The 27,579-nt window shown below is 37.1% G+C and overlaps 1 protein-coding gene and 1 pseudogene across 6 annotated transcripts in view; both read left to right on the top strand.

The window, feature by feature from the left end:
* Nucleotides 1-27,579, top strand: part of CNTLN (centlein) — a 379,922-nt gene that overhangs the window by 51,988 nt on the left and 300,355 nt on the right. The gene's annotated exons all lie outside the window — the stretch shown is intronic.
* LOC128572253 (Y-box-binding protein 1-like) lies at nt 13,507-14,467 on the top strand (annotated as a pseudogene).

The raw sequence follows: 27,579 nt of genomic DNA, 5'->3' as shown, positions 1-27,579 counted from the left end.
CACAACGCCCAGGTATTTTTTTGCTTGTAGTTGTCATTGTTGTTTGGCAGGCCTGGGCCAGATTCAGACTTGCCAGCTGTGGTGTATGTGGCTGGCGCTTTAGCCGCTTTGAGGTACAGGCGCCAAGCCACCACTTCAGTTCTTTAATCGTTATAGGAATATCTGATTATCTGTTTCATTTCTGATTAGTTATAGGAATATCTGATTATCTATTTTACTGGGAGTGTGCTGGTTTTTTCATTGTGAGGAACTGGTCATTTTGTTTGAAGTTGTCAAATTTATGTCTGTAGAGTTGTTTACACTTTTCCCTTATTATAGTTCCCATGTTTTCAGTGCTAGTCTGTTTTCATTCTTGATATTGGCAAGTTGTTGTCTTCTCTCTTTTTTCTCTTTGACAGTCTTGGCTGGAAGTTTTCTAAGTGTGTTGAGTTGTTGAAAAGTTTGTTATTTGTTTGATTTTCTCTGTTTTTCTGTTTCTTCATTGATTTCTGTTCTTCATTTTTTTTTATCTCTAGGTCTTTTTTTAATTTCTTGAGGTAGAAGTATAGATTATTGATTTTTACATTTGCCTCTCTTTTGTAATGTACACAGTTGTATAAGTTTCCCTGTCATCTGCTTTAACTTCATCCCCCATATTTTGATATATTTTATTTTAATTTTTATTCAGTTCTGTGTGTTTTTAAATTTCCTCTGAGATTTTCTGTCTGATCAAGAATAACATAAAAGTGTGTTATAGAATTTTCAAGTATTTGGAGATTTTTCTGTTGTCTTTCTCTTATTAAGTTTTAGTTTGACTACATATGATCAGCGAATGTACTCTGTGATTTAATTTATTTATTTATTTATTTTTTATTGTTGGGGATTGTTGAGGGTACAATAAGCCAGGTTACACTGATTGCAATTGTTAGGTAAAGTCCCTCTTGCAATCATGTCTTGCCCCCATAAAGTGTGACACACACCAAGGCCCCCGCCCCTCCCTCGTCCCTCTTTCTGCTTCCCCCCCCCGCCATAACCTTAATTGTCATTAATTGTCCTCATATCAAAATTGAGTACATAGGATTCATGCTTCTCCATGCTTTACTAAGAATAATGTCTTCCACTTCGATTCAGGTTAATACGAAGGATGTAAAGTCTCCATTTTTTTTAACGGCTGAATAGTATTCCATGGTATACATATACCACAGCTTGTTAATCCATTCCTGGGTTGGTGGGCATTTAGGCTGTTTCCACATTTTGGCGATTGTAAATTAAGCTGCAATAAACAGTCTAGTACAAGTGTCCTTATGATAAAAGGATTTCTTTCCTTCTGGGTAGATGCCCAGTAATGGGATTGCAGGATCAAATGGGAGGTCTAGCTTGAGTGCTTTGAGGTTTCTCCATACTTCCTTCCAGAAAGGTTGTACTAGTTTGCAGTCCCACCAGCAGTGTAAAAGTGTTCCCTTCTCTCCACATCCACGCCAGCATCAGCAGTTTTGAGTTTTTGTGATGTGGGCCATTCTCACTGGGGTTAGATGATATCTCAGGGTTGTTTTGATTTGCATTTCTCTAATATATAGAGATGATGAACATTTTTTCATGTGTTTGTTAGCCATTTGTCTGTCATCTTTAGAGAAAGTTCTATTCATGTCTCTTGCCCATTGATCTATGGGATTGTTGGCTTTTTTCATGTGGATTAATTTGAGTTCTCTATAGATCCTAGTTAACAAGCTTTTGTCTGATTGAAAATATGCAAATATCCTTTCCCATTGTGCAGGTTGTCTCTTTGCTTTGGTTATTGTCTCCTTAGCTGTACAGAAGCTTTTCAGCTTCTGAAATGAAGTCCCATTTGTTTATTTTTTTTTGTTGCTGCAATTGCCATGGCAGTCTTCTTCATGAAGTCTTTCCCCAGGCCAATATCTTCCAGTGTTTTTCCTATGCTTTCTTTGAGGATTTTTATTGTTTCATGCCTTAAATTTAAGTCCTTTATCCATCTTGAATCAATTTTTCTGAGTGGGGAAAGGTGTGGGTCCAGTTTCAGTCTTTTACATGTAGACATCCAGTTCTCCCAACACCATTTATTGAATAGGGAGTCTTTCCCCTAAGGTAAGTTCTTGTTTGGTTTATCGAAGATTAGGTGGTTGTAAGATGTTAGTTTCATTTCTTGGTTTTCAATTCGATTCCAAGTGTCTGTGTCTCTGTTTTTGTGCCAGTACCATGCTGTCTTGACCACTATGGCTTTGTAGGACAGACTAAAATCTGGTATGTTGATGCCCCCAGCTTTATTTTTATTACTAAGAAGTGCCTTAGCTATACGAGTTTTTTTCCGGTTCCATACAAAACGCAGAATCATTATTTCCAAATCTTGAAAGTACGATGTTGGTATTTTGATAGGAATGGCATTGAATAGGTAGATTGCTTTGGGAAGTGTAGACATTTTAACAATGTTGATTCTTCCCGTCCGTGAGCATGGTATGTTCTTCCATTTGTTAATATCCTCTGCTATTTCCTTTCTGAGGATTTCATAGTTTTCTTTATAGAGGTCATTCACCTCCTTCGTTAGGTATATTCCTAGGTATTTCATTTTCTTTGAAACTATGGTGAAGGGAGTTGTGTCCTTAATTAGCTTCTCATCTTGACTGTTATTTGTGTACACAAAGGCTACTGACTTGTGGACATTGATTTTATATCCTGAAACATTACTGTATTTTTTGATGACTTCTAGGAGTCTTGTGGATGAGTCTTTGGGGTTCTCTAAGTATAAGATCATGTCGTCAGCAAAGAGGGAGAGTTTGACCTCCTCTGCTCTCATTTGGATTCCCTTTATTTCCTTGTCTTGCCTAATTGTATTGGCTAGAACTTCCAGCACTATGTTGAATAGTAAAGGTGACAGAGGACAACCTTGTCTGGTTCCAGTTCTAAGAGGAAAAGCTTTGAGTTTTACTCCATTCAGTAAAATATTGGCTGTGGGTTTGTCATAGATAGCTTCAATCCGTTTTAGAAATGTGCCACCTATGCCTATACTCTTCAGTGTTCTAATTAGAAAAGGAGGCTGGATTTTATCAAATGCTTTTTCTGCCATCTATTGAGAGGATCATTTGGTCTTTATTTTTGCCTCTGTTAATATGGTGGATAACGTTTATGGACTTGCGTATGTTAAACCAGCCTTGCATCCCTGGGATGAAGCCTACTAGATCATGATGAATGACTTTTTTGATGATAAGCTGTAATCTATTGGCTAGGATTTTGTTGAGAATTTTTGCATCTATATTCATGAGTGAGATTGGTCTGAAATTCTCCTTTTTGTTTGGGTCTTTTCCTGGTTTTGGTATCAAGTTGATGTTTGCTTCATAGAATGTGTTGGGGAAGATTCCTTCTTCCTCAATTTTTTGGAATAATTTCTGCAGTACAGGAATAAGCTCTTCCTTGAAGGTTTGATAGAATTCTGGAGTGAAGCCATCTGGACCAGGGCCTTTTTTGGTTGGAAGATTTTTTATTGTTTCTTTCATCTCAGTGCTTGAAATTGGTCTGTTCAGGAGCCCCATTTCTTCCTGGCTGAGTCTAGGGAGAGGGTGTGATTCCAAATATTGATCCATTTCCTTCACATTGTCAAATTTCTGGGCATAGAGTTTCTGGTAGTATTCAAAGATGATCTCTTGTATCTCTGTGGGATCAGTTGTTATTTCCCCTTTATCATTTCTGATTGAGGTTACTAGAGATTTTACTTTTCTATTCCTCGTTAGTCTGGCCAGTGGTTTATCTATTTTATTTATTTTTTCAAAAAACCAACTCCTTGTTTCATTAATTTTCTGAATGATTCTTTTGTTTTCAATTTCATTGATCTCTGATTTGATTTTGGAGATTTCTTTTCTTCTACAGAGTTTAGGCTTAGATTGTTCTTCTTTTTCCAATTCCATAAGATCTCTTGTGAGATTGTCGATGCACTCTCTTTCTGTTTTTCGAATGTAGGCATCTAAATTGATGACTTTTCCTCTCAAAACTGCTTTTGCAGTATCCCACAGGTTTTGGTAGCTTGTGTCTTCATTGTTGTTATGCTCAAGGAAATTAATGATTTCCTGTTTTATTTCTTCCTGCATCCATCTGTTATTCAACACAAGATTGTTTAATTTCCATGCCTTTGGGTGGGGTCGAGCGTTTTTTTTTTTGTAGAGACAGAGTCTCACTGTACCGCCCTCAGGTAGAGTGCAGTGGCATCACACGGCTCACAGCAACCTTTTAACTCTTGGGCTTACGCGATTCTTTTGCCTCAGCCTCCCGAGCAGCTGGGACTACAGGCGCCCGCCACAACGCCCGGCTATTTTTTGGTTGCAGTTTGGCCGGGGCTGGGTTTGAACCCGCCACCCTCGGCATATGGGGCCGGCGCCCTACTCACTGAGCCACAGGCGCCGCCCGGGGTCGAGCGTTTTTGTTAGAGTTGAGTTCCACCTTTAGTGCCTTATGGTCTGAGAAGATACAAGGTAAAATTTCCATTCTTTTGATTCTGTTGATATTTGTTTTGTGTCCCAGGATATGATCAATTTTGGAGAATGTTCCATGGGGTGATGAGAAGAATGTATATTCTTTATCTTTGGGGTGGAGTGTTCTGTATGCATCTATCAAGCACAGTTGTTCTAGGGTCTCATTTAAATCTCTTATATCTTTGTTTAATTTCTGTTTAGAGGATCTGTCCAGCTCTGTAAGAGGAGTGTTGAAGTCCCCTGTTATGATGGTATTATCAGATATCATATTGCTCAAACTGAGTAAGATCTGTTGCAAGAATCTGGGAGCATTTAAATTGGGTGCATAAATACTTAGAATTGAAATGTCTTCTTGTTGTATTTTTCCCTTGACCCATATAAAGTGACCATCTTTGTCTTTTTTGACTTTAGTTGCTTTAAATCCACATGTATCTGAAAATAAGATCACAACTCCTCTTTTCTTCTGAATTCCATTTGTCTGAAAAATTGTCTTCCAACCCTTGACTCGGAGCTTTAATTTGTGTTTTGAAGCCAGGTGTGTTTCTTGCAGACAGCAAATGGATGGCTTGTGTTTTTTAATCCAGTCAGCCAATCTATGTCTCTTCAGTGGGGAATTCAAGCCATTAACATTTATTGAGATAATTGATAAGTGTGGTAGTATTCTATTCGTCTTATTTTGTCAGAGTCCATTGCTTAGTTTCATCTTTTGCATGAGTGTGGAGGTTAGGTTCTGTCCTTTAATTTGTGAGTTCTTACTTTGCTGCTGATCCATTGTGGTGGTCAGTGTGCAGAACAGGTTGAAGTATTTCTTGTAGAGCTGGTCTTGTTGTGGTGAATTTCCTCAATGTTTGTATATCCGTAAATGATTTGATTTCTCCGTCAATTTTGAAGCTTAGCTTAGCAGGGTATAGAATTCTAGGCTGGAAATTGTTCTGTTTAAGTAGATTAAAGGTAGATGACCATTGTCTTCTTACTTGGAAAGTTTCATTAGAGAAGTGTGCGGTCACGCTGATGGATTTGCCCCTGTAGGTCAATTGGCGCTTACTCCTGGCAGCTTGCAGAATCTTTGCTTTTGTCTTGACTTTGGACAGGTTCATCACAATGTGTCTTGGAGAAGCTCGGTTAGAGTTGAGGCAACCTGGGGTCCTATAGCCCTCTGAAAGCAGTGTGTCAGAATCTTTGGTGATATTTGGGAAATTTTCTTTTATAATATTCTCTAGTATGGCTTCCATTCCTCTGGGGCATTCTTCTTCCCCTTCTGGAATTCCTATAACTCGTATGTTGGAACGCTTCATAAAGTCCCATAATTCTGACATTGAACGTTCTTCTTTGTCTCTCTTCTTTTCTGCCTCTTTTACTATCTGAGTTATCTCAAGAACTTTGTCTTCTACCTCTGAAATTCTTTCTTCTGCATGGTCTAACCTGTTGCTGATACTTTCCATTGCATCTTTAAGTTCCCTAATTGACTGTTTCAGTTCCTTCAGCTCTGCTATATCCTTTTTATATTCTTCATATCGTTCATCTCTTATTTGATTCTGTTTTTGGATTTCCTTTTGGTTATTTTCCACTTTATTAGCAGTTTCCTTCATTGTTTCCATCATTTCTTTCATTGTTTTTAACATGTGTATTCTAAATTCCCTTTCTGTCATTCCTAACATTTCTTTATAGGTGGAATCCTCTGCAGTAGCTACCTCATGGTCCCTTGGTGGGGTTGTTCTGGACTGGTTCTTCATGTTGCCTGGAGTTTTCTGCTGATTCTTCCTCTTGAGTGATTTCTTTTATCTGTTTCCTTGCCCTAATTTTCCTTTCACTTCCTCTTGCTCTTTAAGTTCTCGTGCCTGTGGACTGATTTAATTTGTTTTAAGTTTGTCAAGGTTTGTTTTATGGTCCAAGATAATGGTTTATCTTTATATAAAGTTGTGGGCATTTGAAAAGAATATATATGTATTTTATTTTGCTGTTTGGTGGAATGTTCTATAAAGGTTGATTACATTCTGGAGGAAGATTTTATTGTTGAGCTCTTGTATAATTTTAATGATTTACTGTCTAGTTCTGCAAGTTTATTGAGAAAGAGGTTTTAAAATTTCCAAGTGTAAGTGTTCTATCTATTTCTGTTTTCAGTAATTTTTCACTTTTTTTTTTTTTTTTTTTTTTCTTTTGAGAGAAGAGTCAAGAGTCTTGCCCTGTCTCTCTGGGTGGAGGTACAGTGGCATCAGTGTCATTGTAGCTCATTATAACCTCAAATTCCTCAGCTTAAGCATTCTTTGTGCCTCAGCCTCTCGAGTAGTTGGGACTGTAGGTGCACCACTGTACCTGGCTAATTTTTCTGTTTTTATTTTTAGTAGAGGTGGGGTCTCTTCTTGCTCAACCTTATCTCAGCACCTCAGCTCAGCAATCCTCTAGCCTTGGCCTCCTAGACTGCTAAGATTACAGGTGTGACACACTGTTCCTGGTATTTATCAATTTTTTTTTTTTGTATATGTTTTGGAACTTTAAAGTTTGTCCCATACACACTTAGTATCATTAAGTCTTATTGGTAAATTGATTTCTCACCACTGTATAATGTACTGTCTCTGCTAATTTTCTTTAAAGCATACTTTATCCAGTGTTAACTTCACTACTACTTTTGTTTTAAAGAAAGATTTCTTGATACATCTTTTTCCTTTCTTAATTTATCATATTGTCAGATTTGAAATAAATTCCCCTTAGATATCATATAGTTGCAGCATATTTTTAGATCTATGCCATTGATCTCTTTTAATTTGTATTATTAGGTTATTTACATTCAGTGTAATTATTGATATGTTAGTTCTTAAGTGAGCCATTTTGCTTTTGCTTTTCTGTTTGCTGTCTTTGTTTACTCTGCCTCATTGTCTATTTAAACAACTTTTAGAATTCAATTTTTATGTATCTATAGTATTTTTTAAAATTTCAGGTAAGGATGGTACAGATGATTAGGTTGCATTGTTTCCATTTGTTAGGTAAAGTCCAAGTTGTATTTGTGCTCCTCCACTAGGAGGTGTTCCATATATCCTTAAATTGTGCTTGTTAGGCACAATGAAAGCACACCTAACTATAGTATTTTTTTAAAAATTTTTTTTTGAAACAGAGTGTCACTTTTTCATCCTAGGTAGAGTGCTGTGGTGTCATCATAACTCACAGCAACCTCAAACTCTTGGGCTCAACATATTCTCTGCCTCAGCCTCTGGAATAGCTAGAACTACAGGTCTCAATTTATTTTGGGCTTTATACTTTTCAGTTATAACATTTGCATTTGGTTTTTGCATCTCATGTTTTACCAAATCTGTCCACCACTATGCCCAGATAGATTTTCTATTTTTGGTAGAGACAGTTTCTTGCTCTTGCTCAGGCTGGTCTTGAACTCCTGAGCTTAAGCAGTCTACCCACCTGAGTGTCCCAAAGTGCTAGGATTATAGGTGTGAGCCACCATGGCCAGCCTATCTATAGTATTTTGATGGAATATTTTTGATAATTCTTTTAGTGGTTGCTCTAAGTATTACATTATATGTACATAACTTAGTATCTATGTTTTACTACTTTAAGTGACATGTAGAAACCTTACTTTCTATTTCCCTTTACCTCCCCCCATTTATAATTACCACGAACATTTTTCTGTATACAGTTAGAACTACATAAGATATTATTATACTTTTTGCTTCAATTATCATACTTAATTTAGAAAATTGAAGAAGACAAGGAAAGTCTGTTGTATTCATATTTTTGCTGTTATTTTTTTCTTATTAATATTCTAGCATTCCCACTTTTATCATTTCTTTTTTTTTTTAGAAAACTTGCTTTAGCTATTCTTTTATGGTTGGTATCCTGACAAGAAATTCTTTTAGTTTTCCTTTCTTTTTGAATGTCTTGATTTTTCATTTATTCCTGAAAGATAATATTCACTGGATATAGAATTCTTGGGTTTATTATTCTTTCAATATTTGAAAAATGTTGTACCCCTTCCATCTAGTTTTATTGTGAGATATCTGTGGTCATTTTAATCATTGTTCCCTTATAGGCAATGTGATATTTCTGTTGCTGCTTTTAAGATTTTTCCTTGGTCTTTAGATTTTAGAAGTTTTACTATAATGTGTCTTGGGGTGGGCATCTTTGAATTTATCATGATAGGGTTTTGCTCAGTTTCTTGAATCTGTGATTCCATCGTTTGCCAAATCTGAAAACTTGTGAGCCATTGTTTCTTTGTAGATTTAATTACCTTCTTCTTTGTCTTCTTCTACTTGGACTAAAGTGAAATAAATAGTAGGTCTTTGAGTGGTGCCATTCATTTAGTTTAAGTATGTTTTCTCTGTGCTTCAGATTGGATAAATTCTGTTATTCTCTGTTTTCTTTCTCTGGTTCTCTTTTGTCCTTTCTATTGTCTGTTGAACGTAACCATCAATTTATTTTGGGCTTTATACTTTTCAGTTATAAGATTTGCATTTGGTTTTTTCTTTATATCATCTATCCCTTTGCTTCAACTTTGTTTCTTTGTGGAGGCTTAATATTTGTTTCTTGTGTCTTCATAACTGCTCACAGAAACCTTTTTGTGATGACTGCTTTAAATTGTCGTAAAATTCTAATCTCTGTCATCTTTGTGTTGGCATCTGTTAGTTTTTTAAAAATTCAGTTTGAGTCCAGCTACCTTGGCTCATTCCTATAATCCTAGCACTTGGGGAGGCTGGGGCAGGAGGATTACTTGAGGCCAGGAATTCTAGACCAGCCTGGGTAACATAGGGAGATCTCTGTCTATACAAAATAAAAAACCAACAGAGAGTAGTGGTGCATGCCTGTAGTCCCAGCTACTTAGGGGGCCGAGGTGGGAGAATTGCTTCAGCTCAGATATTAGAGATTGCAGTAAGCTATAAGCGCACCACTGCACTCCGACCCTGGGCAACAGCAAGACCCATTCTCTAGGAAAAAACAAAACAAACAAAACAGAAAGCCAAAAAGCCCACCTAAATTCAGTTTGAGATATTCCTGGTTCTTGGTATGATGAGTAATTTTTGTATTGACTCTGGATGTTTGTGGTATTATATTGTGAACTCTCTATCTCATTTAAACCTTCTATTTTAGCTGGCTTTTTGTGATACCACTCTATTAGGGGAATAGTTGGCCCTTTCTCTGTATTGCCAGGAGAGAAATTTAATTCCCCTCTTGGTCTCTGGTGACACCTGAGGAATGTAGAGGGGCTCCTTATCCCTCTACATATAGGTGTGAATGTTCCCGATCTGTATTTAGGCCTTCACTGATAACCACCCTGGCTGGGAGGAATACGAGTGCCTTTTTACTGCTTGCTGTCCTCGTGGCTTTCACTAACACCATGGGGATAGGGAGCCTAGTCACTGTTGGGAAGTGGTCAGAGTTGTGACTCTCCCCACTGGCCTCCTTTGACACTGTTCCAATAGAGAACAGGAGCCAGGAAAGGGGGTAGCCTCACTACAGCTTAGTGAGTGTGAAAGCCCTGGCTCCCTACTTGTCCTTTTCTGAAACTAGCCTGCAATGCTTGGGGAGATTTGGGACCGCTTTACATCCTTGCAGAGATTGAAGTCTAGGAACTTCACTTAGCCTTTGCTGGTGTGGTTGGTGATAAGGCCACCTTTATTTCCCCCTGCCATGTTTGGCTAAAGTAGAGTGGTTAATGCCTGTAAGTTTTTTGTATTACTAGACTACTCCTTTCCTGTTCCTTTGGCTGGAAAGAGCAGACTGTTGTTGGAGTACTTTCCTTTGTGTATTATTGATGTTTCTAAGTTGTGAGCTTTTCTTATTCCATGTCTGATGCAGAATGAGGCAAAAGAGAATTCGGGGAGATCATTGCTGTGTAGCAACAAGGTCCCAAGATTCCTAGCTAGTCCATACTTTTCCTCCTTTACCTTTGTGTTTTTTATGTTTGTTTTTTATGTAATATGAAGGGTTTTTAGTTGTGCTTTGAAGGAAGAATAGAGAAAATATTTCTAATCCATTTTCCTGGGAACGGAAGATGACCATGTTTTTAAAAACTTATATTTTGCCATTGTATTTGGTAAGTTAATAGAAGTGGGTAATTTGACATTGTTGGAACTCACTATTCAGAGTAGGGTTTAAAAAGTTTGATAGATGAAGATTGCATCTTTCAGAGAAGGCAGCAAATAACCAGCCCTGTGCTTTTCCTTCTTTGCTGGAGCAGTCTTTACTGTTTCTTCACTACTATGTTGAGTCCTAAATTGAAGCAACCATCCAGATAGCTCATTGCTAGGATTTTGCTCAGGAGAGAAAACTTATTTGACATATCTTCCCAAGGGTTTTATCCATTTAGACATAATTAATAATGTGAATTATAATGGGAGAATGAGAGAGGGCCAGATGGGATAGGTTATAGCATCAATAAAATTGAAGTGGTTAACTTGGAAGCCAAGTAACGTAGGTCATTAGTTCCTAAAGGATCTTTTTGTTCTAAGTATCTTATCTGTGTCTGTATGTAGACATTAGTATTCCAAAGTCTATATTTACTAATGATTCTGGTGGTTAAGTATGGACCTTTAAGTTTCGTCATCAGGTATTATCATTTACTTGTTATTCTTTTGTGGGGGAAGATTAAAAGTTTATACTTAGTAAAGTGTAAGTTTAAAAATCCTATATGAATGTAGACCATATTGTACTCATGAATGAAACATGTCTACTCTGTCACCTGGAGGTATCACAGAATGATCTTTATTCTTTTAATAAATTTATCATTTTATAAGGTTATTAAGGAGAATCTAAACCAGAAGAAATGATGACTACCAAGATTTATTGAGTAGGATGGTAGTGTTTTACTATATATAGACTTTAGAAAACTATCCTGTAACATTAAAAATTACTTTGAACAGATGGTTATTTTTTCAAAAAAAATGCAAAGAAGGCATATAAATATTTCAGTATATTCACAAACATTAAAAAGGTACAATTATGATAACTTTAAAATGTTCACATGAGAAACTAACAGTCTTTGGCCATTCAATAGCATTGTACCTATTCCTTTCAATGCTTTTGGTTAATTTTTATTTTATCATCAAAAATAAAGTTTTCAAAGGAAAATGAACTAGATATAATTATTACAAACAATGCTGAGATCAATAGTATTTAAAGTAGTTGGAAGTATACTACACGTGAAATACACTTCTTCATCCACTTACTTGAAAATACCTGGAGGCCTTTTCCTATCCCAAAGGCATTTCTAATTTGCATAGCAAAGATAATATTATTTATATTTTCCTTTAATATTCAGATATAGTTATATTTACTAGATAAGAAATGTACCTAACATGTGAAAGCTAGTATCTAATTTTGCTTAAGAACCAGTCAAGTGTAAAGTAACTTCTGGTTGAAATGGAAAATAGTGGACTTTTTGAAGTTTTACATTGAGGTCCTGATACAATATGATTTATGATAGCACATGAGCATGGCAACAGATAATCTCAGATGCTCATCTTGCACTTTAAGCTAAATTAAGTTTCTGTAGATATTACTCATAACTAATTTTGGAAAAGAGATTATGAAATATCTTTAAAGTATATTGTTAATTTCCCCAATAAAAGGACTTCTTGGAATCATCAGTGAACCTTATTATTTGATAATGATAAATGTATCTTGCTATTTTAGAACTTTTAGATCATTATATAAACATTAATATTTATTTTAACATATATACCACATTTTTATAATACCTTTTCAACAAATTTTAAACATTTTTTAATAATTAAAATATGGAAGTAGTTTTATTTTAAAATGCAATATTTATGTTAATAGTGATTTCAAAATAGTGATTTGAAAGTCATACTTTTCAAGAGTGACTGTTAACATGGGGAAAAATATTATGAAAAGATAAAATGAGTTATTCTTCCCCTTGCACATGTGGACAGGCGTGATGGAGCAATTGGTTTATAGAATTGTGAGTTGTATTGTGAGAGAAGTGTGGTTTTATTACTATGAAATAGATTCAATTGCCATTGACATTATGGATTAGCTGCATTAGGGTTCATGCATCCATTTCAGCAGAATTCCTACTAACATCGTTGCTGTTGCAAGTTAATCATTAAAACAGCAAGAGTGATAGGCAAAAACTTCAAGTCTATCTATAATTTTTCACTTAATTTTTCAAAAGATTGTAGGTCTGAGTGAATTCTGATAAAAACAAATCTGGTATTAAAACTAAACCTACAGTATGTTTTTTCATATCTTCTATTTAAATCTTAGAATTTTGCGAAAGCTTTGGCATTAAATTTATATGCTTTTGAAGTCCAAATAGAATTAGTGAAATGTTCCTTTGTTGGGGATTCTTAAAGTAAACCAGTAATTCTGTTGGAAAATGAAGAATTCCTTGGGATTTCCAGAGATGGAATTTTCTGCTTCAACTTGTCTTCTTGTAAAAATTTTGAATACATTTACTATTTATATTTCAAAATGAAGTATGTAGTTTTTAATTTTCTAAAGACATTTTATTGCAGTAAATAGTATGCCACAAACATGAGTAAATCAAAAGGAAATCAAAAGTCAACTAACTTCTGGTACTTGTTCACGCTTGTGCTAGAAACTGGCTACAAACAAACATTGCTTTTATTTTCAAAGGGTTTATTAAAATACTAGAAGAAAGCATAGAAAAAACTCTTGATGATGTCAGCCTAGGGAAAGATTTTATGAAGACTTCATTGGCAATTGGAACAAGAAAAATAAACAAATGGGACTTAATTAAGCTGAAAAGCTTCTGCATAGCTAAGGGGACGCAGTAATTAAAGCAAATAGACAACCTTTAGAATGGGAAAGGATATATGCATGTTACAAATCTGACAAAGGATTGATAACTAGGATCTACAGAGAACTCAAATTAATCAACAGAAAAGAGCAAACAACCTCATCTATCACGGGGTAAAAGACATGAACAGAAACTTCTCTGAGGAAGACAAATGGCCAACAAACATGAAAAAATGCCCCAAGCAGCCTCACCCCTGCCACTGGCCTAGTTACCATCATCTGTTGGGAGGAGCAATAGCTGCCACTTTGGGGCACCATCATCATCACTGCAACCATGAGCGGTGAGGCGGAGACCCAGCAGCTCCCTGCCACTCCTGCCCTCAGCATTGCCAAGCCAGGCAGCAGTACAGGGAGCTGTGGCCCAGGTGGCCTCTTACTGGCAGCATCTGCCTGCAGGGACAAGAAGGTCATCGCAAGGAAGATTTTGGGACTAGTAAAATGGTTCGATGTAAGAAACGGATATGGTTTCATCAACAGGAATGACACCAAGGAAGATGTATTTGTACAACGGACTGCCATAAAGAAGAATAACCACAGGAAGTACCTTCGCAGTGTAGGAGATGGAGAGACTGTGGAGTTGAATGTTGTTAAAGGAGAAAAGGGTGCAGAGGCAGCAAATGTTACAGACCCTGGTGGAATTCCAGTTTAAGGAAGTAAATACACAGCAGACTATAACCATTATAGGTGCCATCCATGTTGCAGGGGTTCTCCATGCAATTACCAGCAGAATTACCAGAATAGTGAAGCGGAAAAATTCCTTTCCAAGGAATTGGAAAGTGCTCCTGAAGGCCAGGCCCAACAACGCCAGCCCTACCGCAGGCGAAGGTTCCTGCCTTATTACATCCGGCAACCCTATGGGCAGTGACCACAGTATTCCAACCCTCCTGTGCAGGGAGAAGTAATGGAGGGTGCTGATAACCAGGGTGTAGGAGAATAAGGTAGACCAGCAAGACAGAATATGTATCAGGATTGTAGACCACAATTCCACAGGGGTCCTCCTGGCCAAAGACAGCCCAGAGAGGACGGCAATGAAGAGTATGAAGAGAATCATGGAGATGAGACCCAAGGTCAGCAGCCACCTCAACGTGGGTACCGGCTACCGTTGCAACTTTAATTACCCACTCAGATGCCCAGAAAACTCTAAACCACAAGATGGCAAAGACACAAAGGCAGCCAGTCCACCAGCTGAGAATTCATCTGCTCTGGAGGCTGAGCATGGTGGGGCTTAGTAAATGCCGGCTTACCATCTCTGCCATCATCCGGTTTAGTCATCCAACAAGAAGAAACAAATATGAAATATGAAATGAATAAGAAATGAACAAAAGATTGGAGGTGAAGACTTTAAGTGCTTGCTTTATGCCCATTGACCAGATGACTAGAACTATCTGCATTATCTATGCAGCATGGGTATTTTTTTTTTTTTTTTGTAGAGACAAAGTCTCACTTCACCGCCCTCGGTAGAGTGCCATGACGTCACAGGATTCACAGCAACCTCCAGCTCTTGGGCTTCTGCGATTCTCCTGCCTCAGCCTCCTGAGCAGCTGGGACTACAGGCACCCGCCACAACGCCCGGCTATTTTTTGGTTGCAGTTCAGCCGGGGCTGGCTTTGAACCCGTCACTCTTGGTATATGGGGCCGGTGCCCTACTCACTGAGCCACAGGAGCCACCCAGCATGGGTATTTTTTTGTTTTTACCTAAAGACATCTTTTTTGATAATCACAAATATATTTTTTTTTTTAAAGCCTGTTTTTCTCAGTATGCCTTCAAAGATTTTAAAATTGTTTTGTATCTGGTCAAGTTGTAATTTTTAAGAACTTAATTTTTAATTTGTAATAAAAGTTTACAACTTTAATTTTTTCAAAAAAGTTAATAAACTGCAAGCACCTGTTAATAAAGGTCTTAAATAATAATAATAATAATAATAATAATAATAATCCATTGTGAGATATCCCCTAATCCCAGTGAGAATAGCCCATATCACAAAGTCCCAAAGCTACAGATGCTGGTGTGGATGTGGAGAGGGTGGCATACTTTTACACTGTTGGTGAGACTGTAAACTAACACACCCTCTTTGGAAAGAATTATGGAGAACCACAAAGAACTCAAAGTAGACCTTCCATTTGCTCCCACAATGCCATTACTAGGTATCTATCCAGAAGTAAAAAAATCTTTTTATCATAAGGACATTTGTACCAAATTATTTATCACAGATCAGTTTATTATTGCCAAGATATGGAAAGAACCTAAGTGCCCATCAACCCATGAATAAATTTATAAACTATGGTATATGTATACCACAGAATACTATTCAGCCATAAAACAGATGGAGACTTTCCATCTTTTGTTTTAACCTGGATGGAGTTGAAATATGTTCTTCTTAGTAAAGCATCACAAGAATGGAAGAGCAAGCATCCAGTGTATTCAATAGTAATATGAAGTCAATAGATAATCTAATACACACCCACATGAGAAAAACTCAATTCAAGTTGGGGGGAGGAGGAAGAAGGGAAGAGGTAGGGGGGATTGGTGTGCACAGTATGAGGGTATATTGCATGCCTCCTGGGTTCGGGATACAACCAACTGTGTAACAGGGACCCTACAAATGCCTACAGATGCAAACTTTGTAACCTAATTGTTTGTACCCTCAATTTAATCTGAAATTTTAAAAAGTGAAAAAAAAACTTTTATACTATTTTTTCCCACTATTTTTCCTGTGCAAATAAGAGATTTGTTTTTGTTTTATAAAAATTGGATTCTATCTTTGTATTGTGTTACTATATCAATAGCATTTTCTTATTTTTCCCCTGCTTGGAAAGTTTTCTTTTTTAATATCTGAATAATATTCTCCTTTATTAATTCAACATAATTTATTAAATTATATTACTCATTATTTTGGTATTATATTTTTATTACTCAAATTATATCACTCATTATTTTAGTATTTACAGTATCTAATTTTTACTATTAGAGATATTGCAGTGGTGAATGTCAAAAATCTTGAGTCCAAGTTTAGAATTTTAAATGAACTTATAGAACCCATATAATAGGTAGCTAGCAGCAGTTTATGAGAGCTTATTTTGTGGCATCATCTCCACTGTTACGTGGATTTCATCATGAAATATTTTAGGTATACAAAATGGTATTAATAATAATTTAATGTATATTCAAATGCTTTCTACTTTGCTTAAGAATCATAGATATATGTAATTATCAAATTTTATTATCCTTTGTATTGTTTCCTAGACAAGCTCTCCCTTTCCAAGCTTTCATAACTGAAGACGACAAAAAGTACCAAAAAGTACTGGGCTCAACAAAGTGCAATGTTAGTTTTAATTAAAGAATTTAAATATTTTAAAAGTAGTTCTGAAAAATAACTTCTCTAAAATACAAATATCCCATTAGTATTTGTCAGAGAGGAAAATGCTTAAAGAAAATTATCATATGTTTAAGACTTATTATTTGTGTTTCTGTGAGAAATTCTGAAGATTAATTTAATTCTATCATCAGGGCACATGTTTTAGAGCATAGTTTTCATATTGAAGTAAAGCAAAGGTAATTAATTCTTAGAAATCATGATGCTTATTATGGAAGATGTCTATCGACTGTATTAAAGCCCACAGTCATTTTTTTTTTTTTCATTTAAAAAAATGTCTTATTTCACTGGTGAAAATTGCTAATGATACAGGATGATGGACATAATATTGATTAGGCAGTATTTGGAAAATGCTATAATATTCATTTATAAAGCTGAGTATTTCAACTAAAGGATCTTAGGCTATGGTAAGCAAATAATTCAGCTTCATTTTGAATAATTTAAGTGGTTTCAGGTTTTCTGATAATTTTTCCTACACTGTTTAATCTGATGTTAATCCTTTCCAGTTATATGTTTCATTTCAGATACTGTATTATTCGCATATAGAAGTTACTTTTTTTTTTTTTTTTGCAGTTTTTGGCTGGGGTTAGGTTTGAACCTGCCACTTGTGGTATATGAGGCCGGCGCCCTACTCCTTGAGCCACAGGCACCACCCTTACATTTTGTTTTTTAAATCTTTATTTTCTTTCCATTATGTATTCTTGAGTATTCTTTTAAATATTTAGAATAGCTGTCCTGAATTCTCTAATACCATTATTGAAGGCATCAATTTTTTCTCTTGCTTTTGGATTATGTTTTTATGTCTTTGCATGCTTGATTATTTTTGCTTGGATGCTGGATCTTATGAATTTTATCTTGGTGATTGTTGGATTTGTGGTATTCCTTTAAAGAATGGTGGACTTTTTCTTGTATGTGGTTAAGTTACTTGTGAAGCGTTTGTTGTTTTTGAAACTTAGTTTTAAGCTTTTGTCAAGGTAGCTCTAGGGCAGCTTTTCTTCTAGTCTAGGGTGAAATGTAATCCCATGTTAAGCCTTGAACCTTCTTGTGGTCCACTTAATGAACTGACGGTTAAAAAGTCTTTCAATGGCTTGGCACCTGTAGCACAGTGGTTACGGTGCTAGCCCTATATACTGAGGGTGGTGGGTTCGAACCTGGCCCAGGCCAGCTAAACAACAATGACAACTGCAACAAAAAATAGCCTGTCTTTGTGGCAGGCACCTGTATTTTTGGGCTACTTGGGAGTCTGAAGAAAGAGAATCGCTTAAGCCCAAGAGTTTGAGGTTGCTGTGAGCTGTGATGCGACGGCACTCTACCAAGGGTGACATAGTGAGACTTTGTCTCAAAATAAAAAATAAAAAAAAAAGTCTTTTCACTGTGACTGATGGGAACACAACTATTTCCAATCTTTGGTAACCTGTAGGAATTGTGCAGCGTACTACTTTCTAATAGCTTTTTCCCTTGCCTGGAGTACTTTTCTCTCAGGCATGGATTGATAAATACTCAAACAGAGAGAAGCCTTCTGAAGATCTGTGGAATTCTTTCTTTCTCCTTCCTCTATTATTTTGTCCTACAAATTCTGGCTGTCTTTGCCTTCCTGACTTCATTCTGTTTGTACTCAATTTGCTGAGACCCTGAGCTATGTTTGAGTTTCTTCTTTATTGTAGTTTGAAAGCTGCCTTGTGTAGTAAACTGGGGCAGTCTGAGAACTGACCATATTTTGCTGTGTATAATGCACACTCTTGGGCCCACATTTTTGAGGGAAAAATAAGGATGCGTATTATACATGGTTAGTACTAATTTTGTTATCTATATACATGTTTTTAATTTTTTACTTATGCTTATGTGTTAAAAGCATATTTCTAAAAAGCAAAATGATACCCTGGAAATAAAGTAATTGTGCCCCTTCTGTGCTACTCCTCTTCCCGGTTGCCCTCTCACTGTGCAGGTACCACAGTATAGACGCCTTCAACCCACCCAACCAATCATAGCACATACTACCACCATGGGTAGAAGTGGCCAGGCAGTGGTGCTTTGTTCTTTTATTAAATTTTGAGACATTGTTTCACTCTGTAACCCGGGGTAGAGTTCTCTGGCCACATCATAGCTCACAGCAACCTCAAACTCTTAGGCTTAAGCAGTCTTCTTGCCTCAGCCTCCTGAATAGCTGGAACTATAGGTGGCTGCCCCAATGCCTGTTTTTCATTTTTTTTTTTTTTTTTTAAGTAGAGATGGGTGTCTCGCTGTTGCTCAGGCTGTTCTTAAACTTCTGAGCTGAAGCAGTGCACCTAGCTGGGCTTCCTAATGTTCTAGGAACACAGGTGTGAGCCACCATGCTTGGCCTGTGGTGCTTTCTTCTCTTGGGAGATACACAAGGTATGGCTGTGTGGAGAAGCCAGGAGTGAGCTCAGGCAGCAGGTGAGAGTGGTCTAGATGACCTAAGGGCCCAACCTACCCAACTGTCCCCTCCCAACCCACCCTTGCCCCCACATCTTCTGATTTCCTGCTTCTACCCATGTCCCTTGGTAGAAATGTGGCCATGGCTTCTCCACTGAGGACTCCAGGAGGCTTATTTCCCAGGAAGCTAGTGTGAAGGACCAGGACTGGCCTTGACTTCCCCAGTCTCCTGGTAGTAGATCCTTGCCCTTTCTGGGCTGCCTTGTCTCTCATGCAGCTGGTCCCATTCGGAGTTCTCTGGGACAGTGTGCTAAGGGGGATTCCTGAGCTAGGTCTGGGAGACCTGAGTTCTGAGACTTAGTTCTGCTAGTAGCCTGCTGTTGTGACCTTGGGCCTCAGTCCTATGAAGTTTCTGTCTGCAAGGGTGCCTGGCAATGAAGCACAAAATCTCAGGGGTTCTTGCATCCATAGATTATAATTTTGAGCCGATGAGTTGTCTGAACACCCAAGGTGTTGAGTTGGTATAATTTGCCAGATTTGCCAATAGGAAGAACTATCTAGAATGCTTGTTAATGGAACAGATACCTAGGTCTTTCTCCTGGAGAGCTGATATTTGGGTATGGTTCAGGAGTCTCATTTTAACTGGTTTCCTGGGTGATTTGTAGGATTTGCAAGTTTGGGAAAGGCTGGTGTCATTCATTCTGTCATTACTGAGTGTCTAAGGTCTGGATGACTCAAGGAGATCTTGGTATAGAGATCTAAAGAGAAATGCAAATGCAGAGTACTACACTGAGATATCATCTGGGAAGGCTTCCTCCTCAGTGCAGTGCGCCAGGGGCCTAAAAATGGGACTAGCTGCAGGATGGATGAGGCAGCCCAGAACGGGAAGAAATCTACCATCAGGAGTCCAGGGTAGTCAAGGTCCCTTCTTGCCAGCTTCCTAGGAAATACACCCATTGGGGTTCTTAGAGGAGTGGCCATGGCCACATTCCCACTGATGGACATGGGTGGGAATAGGAAATGAGAGGATGTGGGGACAAGGGTAGACCAGAAGGGGACAGCTGGGGGAGGTTGGGTGCTTAGGTCATCTGGACTGCTCTTAACCTGCTGGCTTGCTCCTGTCTTCTCTGCAGTGGCCGGCTCCACACCTTGAGCCTCCTAGAGAGGAGGAGGCACCACTGCATGGCAACTTCTGTCCTCTTTTAAAAAATTAAAACAAAATATTTTTGCCCGAAAGTTTGGACCAAAAACACAGGTGCATATTATACACAGCAAAATAGGGTACCCCATTAATCACTTTTCTTCAAAGATCATTATAGTCCTTTGCAATATGTTGTACAACGTTTGAAAATATTTGTACAGGGTGGCGCCTGTGGCTCAGTGAGTAGGGCACCGGCCTCATATACTGAGGGTGGCGGGTTCAAACCTGGCCTTGGCCAAACTGCAACCAAAAAATAGCCGGGCGTTGTGGCGGGCGCCTGTAGTCCCAGCTATTCGGGAGGCTGAGGCAAGAGAATCGCATAAGCCCAAAAGCTGGAGGTTGCTGTGAGCTGTGTGACGTCATGGCACTCTACGGGGCGGCAAAGTGAGACTCTGTCTGTACAAAAAATAAATAAATAAATAAAAAAGAAAATATTTTGTACAGTTTTCATATTGTTCAAGGCAGAAGTGTAAATCTGATACTTGTTATTCCCTTAATGCGGAAAGTAGAAGTTAATTCAGCTTTATATGCTGAGAAATGACCTACAATTTTCAGACAATTTGATACATATATAATACATTGTGAACAGATAGTAACTGAATATTATATTGTAATTGTGCCCAAAATGATTTTTTTCTTATGGATCTGATTTTGTTCACATGGCAATGAAAAGTTTTTTTTAAAGTACCAGATATTAAAAATTTATCAATTTGTTTGTTACCATGGTAACAAGATGATTGATTGATCTAGGAGATGATGTTTATGCCTGGAAATACCTAGTATTTAAGAAGTTATGCCAAAATATCTTCTATTTAACATTGAGAATATGGGACTTACCGTCTTACCTGAGTGGTTATATTCTTATACCCTTCCAGTCTGAGACTTGAAGAAGGAGGTATGAGCCTATTGAAATGCTGAGGATTATATAGGAAGAAATGAGATTAACGTTGAATGAGACGTAATTATAGCGATTAAGAACTACCAGGGAGTTGAAAGACTTCTATTATAGCTGTTGCAAATAATAAATATTCACATATTCACACATTATACTTCTTAGTTATTGAAATAATGGATCTGTTTTCTATAAAGATTAATTCAGAGATTCCCAAGTACTCTCACTTCATAATGCCCTTGGTATTTTAGTAATTTTTTTCATGGTGCCCCAATACAAAGAGAAATACCTAACAGCTCATCGATTAGATATTTATATCCTAACAACTTAGCAATCATTAAAAATATATGCATAAATTAAAATTAAAAATTATTTTATCCTTAAATAGCCATAATTATTTACTAATAGAATGCGTGAACCTGTTAGGTACAAGGCAGCTTCTCAAACCTTGAAATCAGATTAGATATTCTCATTTCCTATTTCACATTGCTTTTTGCTCTCTAGTTGCTTCATTACAGCAGTTGTTAAAATCCAAGCTTTGTGATGCCACTAAAGGAAGGTAGAATAATCTAACATTGAAACTCTAGAATTCCTCCAGGTAGTGATTTGTACAGTGTCCAATAGATATCAAGTATTGCCGTGTTTCCCTCAAACATTTAAAATATCCCTTAGTGCCACGTGTGTTTGCTATAGCACTCCCAGGAGCCTTGCACACATTCTGGGTACTGTGGGATTAATTGATACTATTCTGATGTTCATTACTCTTTTATATGGAGTTTTGGCATGATTAATGTCCTAATTTCTCTATTTCAAAAGAGATTGTTTTTTGATCAGCAGAGTTTTTGGGAAACGTAGTAATGGTGAAATAGAACAATAATATATGACATTTTTCTTGATGGACAGGTACTCACAGCTGAGGCTTCATGGAGAAATTACTGAATAACTTGGTTTTAATATAATGTTTACAAATAATATGGACAAAGAGAAATAGTGAATAAAATATTGAAACATATTAAAAGGGATAAAATAAGGAAGATATTACGGTACAAGGTGGTACGAATAAACAGAAAAGAAAAATGAATTTTATATTAAGTATCTATGGGAAAATAATCTGTGCTATTATTATATTTCATGGTATTGATACTGGAATTTCTTCTTCAGTAGGTCTTGGTCTTGGGGATTCGAAGAATGAATCCACAACCACAGATTAGTGGTAAGATAGGATTTATTTTACAGAAAAAGAATACAGAGAAAAAGCACCAGAGCTCCTAGCAGAAGGAAAAACCCAAGTGGGAAAAAATCTCTGTCTCTGCCTGGATTCTTTGTCTAGAGGTATATATAGTGGCATGGGTCCTTTGTAGTTATGTCTGGCTAGGACTTGGTAACAAATGAATGGATACAGTCCCTTCCTCCTGGGGTAAAATGAATGAGTGTATCAATGAACAGATACAGTCCCTTGCTGTCAGGAGCAAGGTGAATGAGCACTTTAATGAATAGATACATTCAATTGTGAAATTGTCCTGGCCTAAGAAACTTACATGAAATTAACCAGGCCAAGGAAATGAGGGGTCCCCTTGAATGGGGGAACCCTGTATCATCCTTGGGACTATGATTGGCTTATAAGCAGCCAGAGGAGGGCTCTCTACGTCCAAGAGTGGTTCTGGGGTTGGCAGCAAACTGGTATTTTCTTTATTAACTTCCAGGTGTAATAAGTGTAACCTGGATCTTTGTACCCTCAGTGAATCTCCAGCAACTTTGTTGGGGCTGTGCACTGCTATCCCTCTAAATAGGGACCAGTGGCCTTCTGCCATGCTCGCTGTCTCCACTGCACTTGGTTCTCCAGCTCTGCCTGCCCTGGTCCACTGCGCCAACACTGCCAGGCAGAAATACAGAAGGCACGACAGGTCCTCCTGGATGGCTGGCACTGACCACGCTGGGGTGCACCTGCCCTCTATCAGTATCAGTTATTGTAATGTGGTTGATTAATGGTAGCTGTCTACTGAACTATACCAAACGGTACTGGGACTCAAAATGGATATTTTGAGTAATGAAATTTATAAGGAAGTATATTCTGAATCTTGTGGGAAAATATTACTCATAGGGAATATTATAAGGATACATTTGTAATTCCATGTGTTCATAGTTTAATACATCATCATAGGACAATAATATGTTAATAGCTTATGTTTATCTTGTGTTTATTTTGGGCCATACACACTTAGTGCTTTCCGTATCTTGGCTGAGTTCTTAAAATATCCTATGATGTAGTCCCTATTTGTTATTCTCTTTAACAGATGAAAACTGAGGCAGACAGGTTAAGTAATTTGAGGAAGCTCACAATGCTAATGAATGGTGGAATCAGAATTTAAAATTCAACTGTACACTTCCAGAGCTCTTGCTTTTTAACTAATACCTAAGAGGAGAGTGAACTTTCACCTGAATTATCATTATTATTATTATTATTATTATTTTGAGACGTGTCTTTCTACTCTTCGTAGAGTATGGTGGCATCACAGCTCACAGAAACTTCCAACTCTTGGGCTTAAAGTGATTCTCTTGCCTCAGTCTCCCAAGTAGCTGGGACTACAGGTACCCGCCACAATGCCCGGCTATTTTTTTGGTTGCAGTTGTCACTGTTTGGCAGGCCCGGTCTGGGCTCGAACCCACCACCTTTGGTGTATGTGGCTGGTGCTGTAGCTGCTTGAGCTATAGGCTCCAAGCCATTTTTGGGGGGTGAGGTGGGGGTGGGGATTCATGGAGGGTACAAAGATCCAGGGTATGCTTATTATGCTTGAATGTTAACAAAGAAAATACCAGAGAGTTTGGAAAAAGGAAAAGACAAGTTAATGTGATCTAAGTTTACTAAGATCCTAGACATATAAATACATTTTATTAGTAGATTGGATTAGGGAAAAGAAGCTAAACACAATACCTTGAAACTTTAAGGATAAATTAATATATTACTTAGTGATATTTTATTACATCTATGGCATGACAAATTCAAGATTAAAGTTAGAGTATGTTTCATGATGAATTCAAGGAATTGGATTATAGCAAGTAGTTACTGGAAGCTAGATCTGTTCGAAAGGGCATACTGTTTGGAGAAAGCATACCTCTGCTTAATCATAATTTTGACTTATATTATTGCTGGAAATGAAAGATAATTTGGCTTAACAGGCCAATGGTATGACATTTTTTCTTGTATCCTTTGCTTCTTGATGAAGACTATTGTTTTTTCCTTTCTTGATGTACTTTCCCATCTCAGGACAAAATACCAAAACATTCAATTATTGTACATTTTATCTTGAGTATTCTTAAAACTTCTGTATGTTTTTATGGTTTTTAAGTTCTAGATTTAGGTAGATTGTAGTATAGTTTGGTTAGTTAAAAAGTGCTTAATACTTCTTTTTTTTTTTTTTTTTTTAATTTGGCCGGGGCTGGGTTTGAACCCGCCACCTCCGGCATATGGGACCGGCGCCCTACCCACTGAGCCACAGGCGCCGCCCAGTGCTTAATACTTCTAACTTAATTCAAAGTTGTTCACTGAATGCGTAATATATGCTTTTTATTCTTCAGATTGCATGTGGGGAGAGAGGGTCAGGAGAGGGGGAAAAGCATAGTGCTTCTTATGAAGGTGGTTCTGGTAAAAAATGTAATCATTAACATAAAGGGGTCTTCCCAGACCACCTTTATTTTATAATGAAGCTCTTTTCTGCCTTTATTTTCTATCTTAACTTCTTGTTTTTTTTTTAATACTTGTTAAATTAAAAGAGTACTTTTTCCATGATTAAAGTTTTGTTTATCATACTTGAGAATCTCTTACAGCTTTATAAGAAACCAGAACTCTCCAGATTAAATACCATTACAAGGATTTTCGAAACTGACAATAGGTAAAGATGATTAGGAGCACAGACTTAGGAGTTCTATAGTTCAGAGTTTAAATCTTTTAAGTATTTCAGTGGCTTCTTTAAATTCTCTAGACCTCAGTTTCCACATCTTTTAAAAGGATTTTTTACAAGATTAGAGAAGATGTACATAAAGCATTTAGTTCAAAGATTGGCCAGGAATAGGTACTCAAAAATGGCCATGATACTTTAAGAATTTTCTTAAGTGGTCAGAACATCATCAGGGATGTGAGAAGAATGCCATATTTAATATTAACCATTGAGGACTTACAGAAAAAATAATTACTTATATGAATATTTCTTTCACTGAGTTGTAGATTCATTTAAGAGGTTCTTGAGCTAAAATTCACCAATGATCTCTGTAAGACTGTGATCTATTGACCAGGCCCAGTGGCTCACATCTGTAATCCTAGCACTCTGGGAGGCCGAGGCAGTGGATTGCTTGAGCTCAGGAATTTGAAACCAGCCTGAGCAAGAGTGATACACCTTCCCTACTAAAAATAGAAAAACTTACTGGGTGTGGTGGCACACACCTATAATCCCAACTACTCATGAGGCTTAGTCAAGAGGATTGGTTGAGTCCAGGAGTCTGAGGTTGCTGTGAGCTATGACACCACTGCACACTAGCTTTTGGCAAAAGAGTGACACTTGTCTTAAAAAAAAAAAAATTGTGATCTATCACAATGAGATTTAGGTATCTGTTTTTTAAAACAGCTGCATGGGAGATTCTGACATTCCCCTCAGGTAAAGTATGATTCTGTAGATAAAAATCTAAGTTAGAAAGGTAAATATTTTTCCATGTTTATGAATGGATAAATCCAAGCTCCAATATTTAATAGTTTTAAAGACTGTTAGAGAAAATTTGCAATCTTCCATTGTAACTTGCTTAATATTTAACTCTTAACATATGAAAATAAATTATTTTTAATGATTTGTGAGTAGTTAAGATCACAGGCTATGGACCCTCATCTTGGCTTGCAAGTTGTGAGACTTCAGTCAAAATATTCACTTCTCTGCCTTAGCGTTCTTTTCTGTAAAATAAAATAAGAAAAGAATTGTTTTGAATTAATGCATATAGAGGAGATTATAATCATGAGTAGCACATAGTAAGTGTATTATTATTCTCTCATGTTGCAATTTGAGTTTCTTTTCAGTTTATGTAGTTTTGGGAAAAGTCAATTAGTATCTTCTATATAAAAGTCTTCCAAGAGTAATAGCTCTCATCTTTTGTGTTTGTATTGTTCTTTAATATTATATCTTATTTGTAGTTTACTGATCCTAAAAATAGTGTGAATTGTACTTGAATCTGAAAACTCAAATCTGAAATACAACTCAATCTCAAATTGAAGACATTTAGGGTTTACCAGTGATAATGCTTTTTCTTTTTAAATATACATATTTCAAATGAAGCCTATACACAAATTGCTTAATTTTCCTGTTTGTTTTGCTTCTATATGCTATATCTTTGTATAACTCTTGAAAATATGGTTTTCTTTATTATTAATATTCTGTACTTTTGTTTAGGCTTCTTAATACATTTTTCTTGTACTCACTCTCTTGTTTTCAGTTGTTGTCTACTCTTCCTCCTTCTCCTCCTCCTGTTCCTCCTCCTCCTGCTGCTTCTCTTCCTCCTCCTGCTTCTCCTCCTCCTCCTGCTGCTTCTCTTCCTCCTCCTGCTTCTCCTCCTTCTCCTGCTGCTTCTCCTCCTCCTCCTGCTTCTCCTCCTTCTCCTCTTCTTGCTCCTCTTGCTTCTCCTCCTCTTTTTCTTCCTCCTTTTCCTCTCTGGAAATGAAAACTTAATCCTGGAAAATGGGAAGTACAAAAGAAAATAAAGGCAAGGTGATATTTAGTTTCTATTGGTATGTTTATTTAGGATATGTGTGCTGTATCCTTGAGGTACATATGTTTCAAGATTTAACTTCAGGGTAGGTGGGGGAATATTTTATATTTATGTTTAGAATTAAAGTTTTGATGGCTTGATAAGCAGACTATTGCTGTAAGGTTATATTATATACTCTTAGCCCTGGGAAAACCTCCCTCTACTACTAAACACATGGATTGCACAGCTGCTGTATGGTTGTATGCTGCCCTGTGTGTAGTAAGCCAGCACAGCCTAGAAGGGGGTTGCGTTTTGGAGCATGGTAGTAGCATGACTGTTTGGAGACCCCCAGAAGCACAGCTGCCAGAATTCCACCATCTGGCAGCAGTGCTGCTAGAAGTTCCACCCAGGACATAAATACATTTTTTTCTGAGCACTTTTCTTATTGAAAAAGCCATGTATGCCTAGGCAGTTATATTGAATGGATGGTCATGAGACTAATAGAAAAGTGTTAAGTTGGGACCACTCTAATGTTGAAGGTCAGAGAACATACAACAAACTGTGAAGAAACACAATTGAACTTGTACAGCGGAGGTGAGGAGCTTGATAGATGATCTTGACTTTTATGAAGACCTTTAAATTAAATAATTACGAGATTATAGTGAAGAATAGTTAGTTAAAAGTCATGTACATGGCAGAAGACAATACAGAAACATAACTTGTTTTTAAGGTAAAAAAATTGTGATTGCCTTCATT

The sequence above is a fragment of the Nycticebus coucang genome, chromosome 2 (genome assembly GCF_027406575.1).
Source record: "Nycticebus coucang isolate mNycCou1 chromosome 2, mNycCou1.pri, whole genome shotgun sequence".
Taxonomy (NCBI): Eukaryota; Metazoa; Chordata; class Mammalia; order Primates; family Lorisidae; genus Nycticebus; species Nycticebus coucang.
Note: the sequence above shows the minus strand (reverse complement) of the source record. Positions and strands in the feature narration are given on the sequence as shown.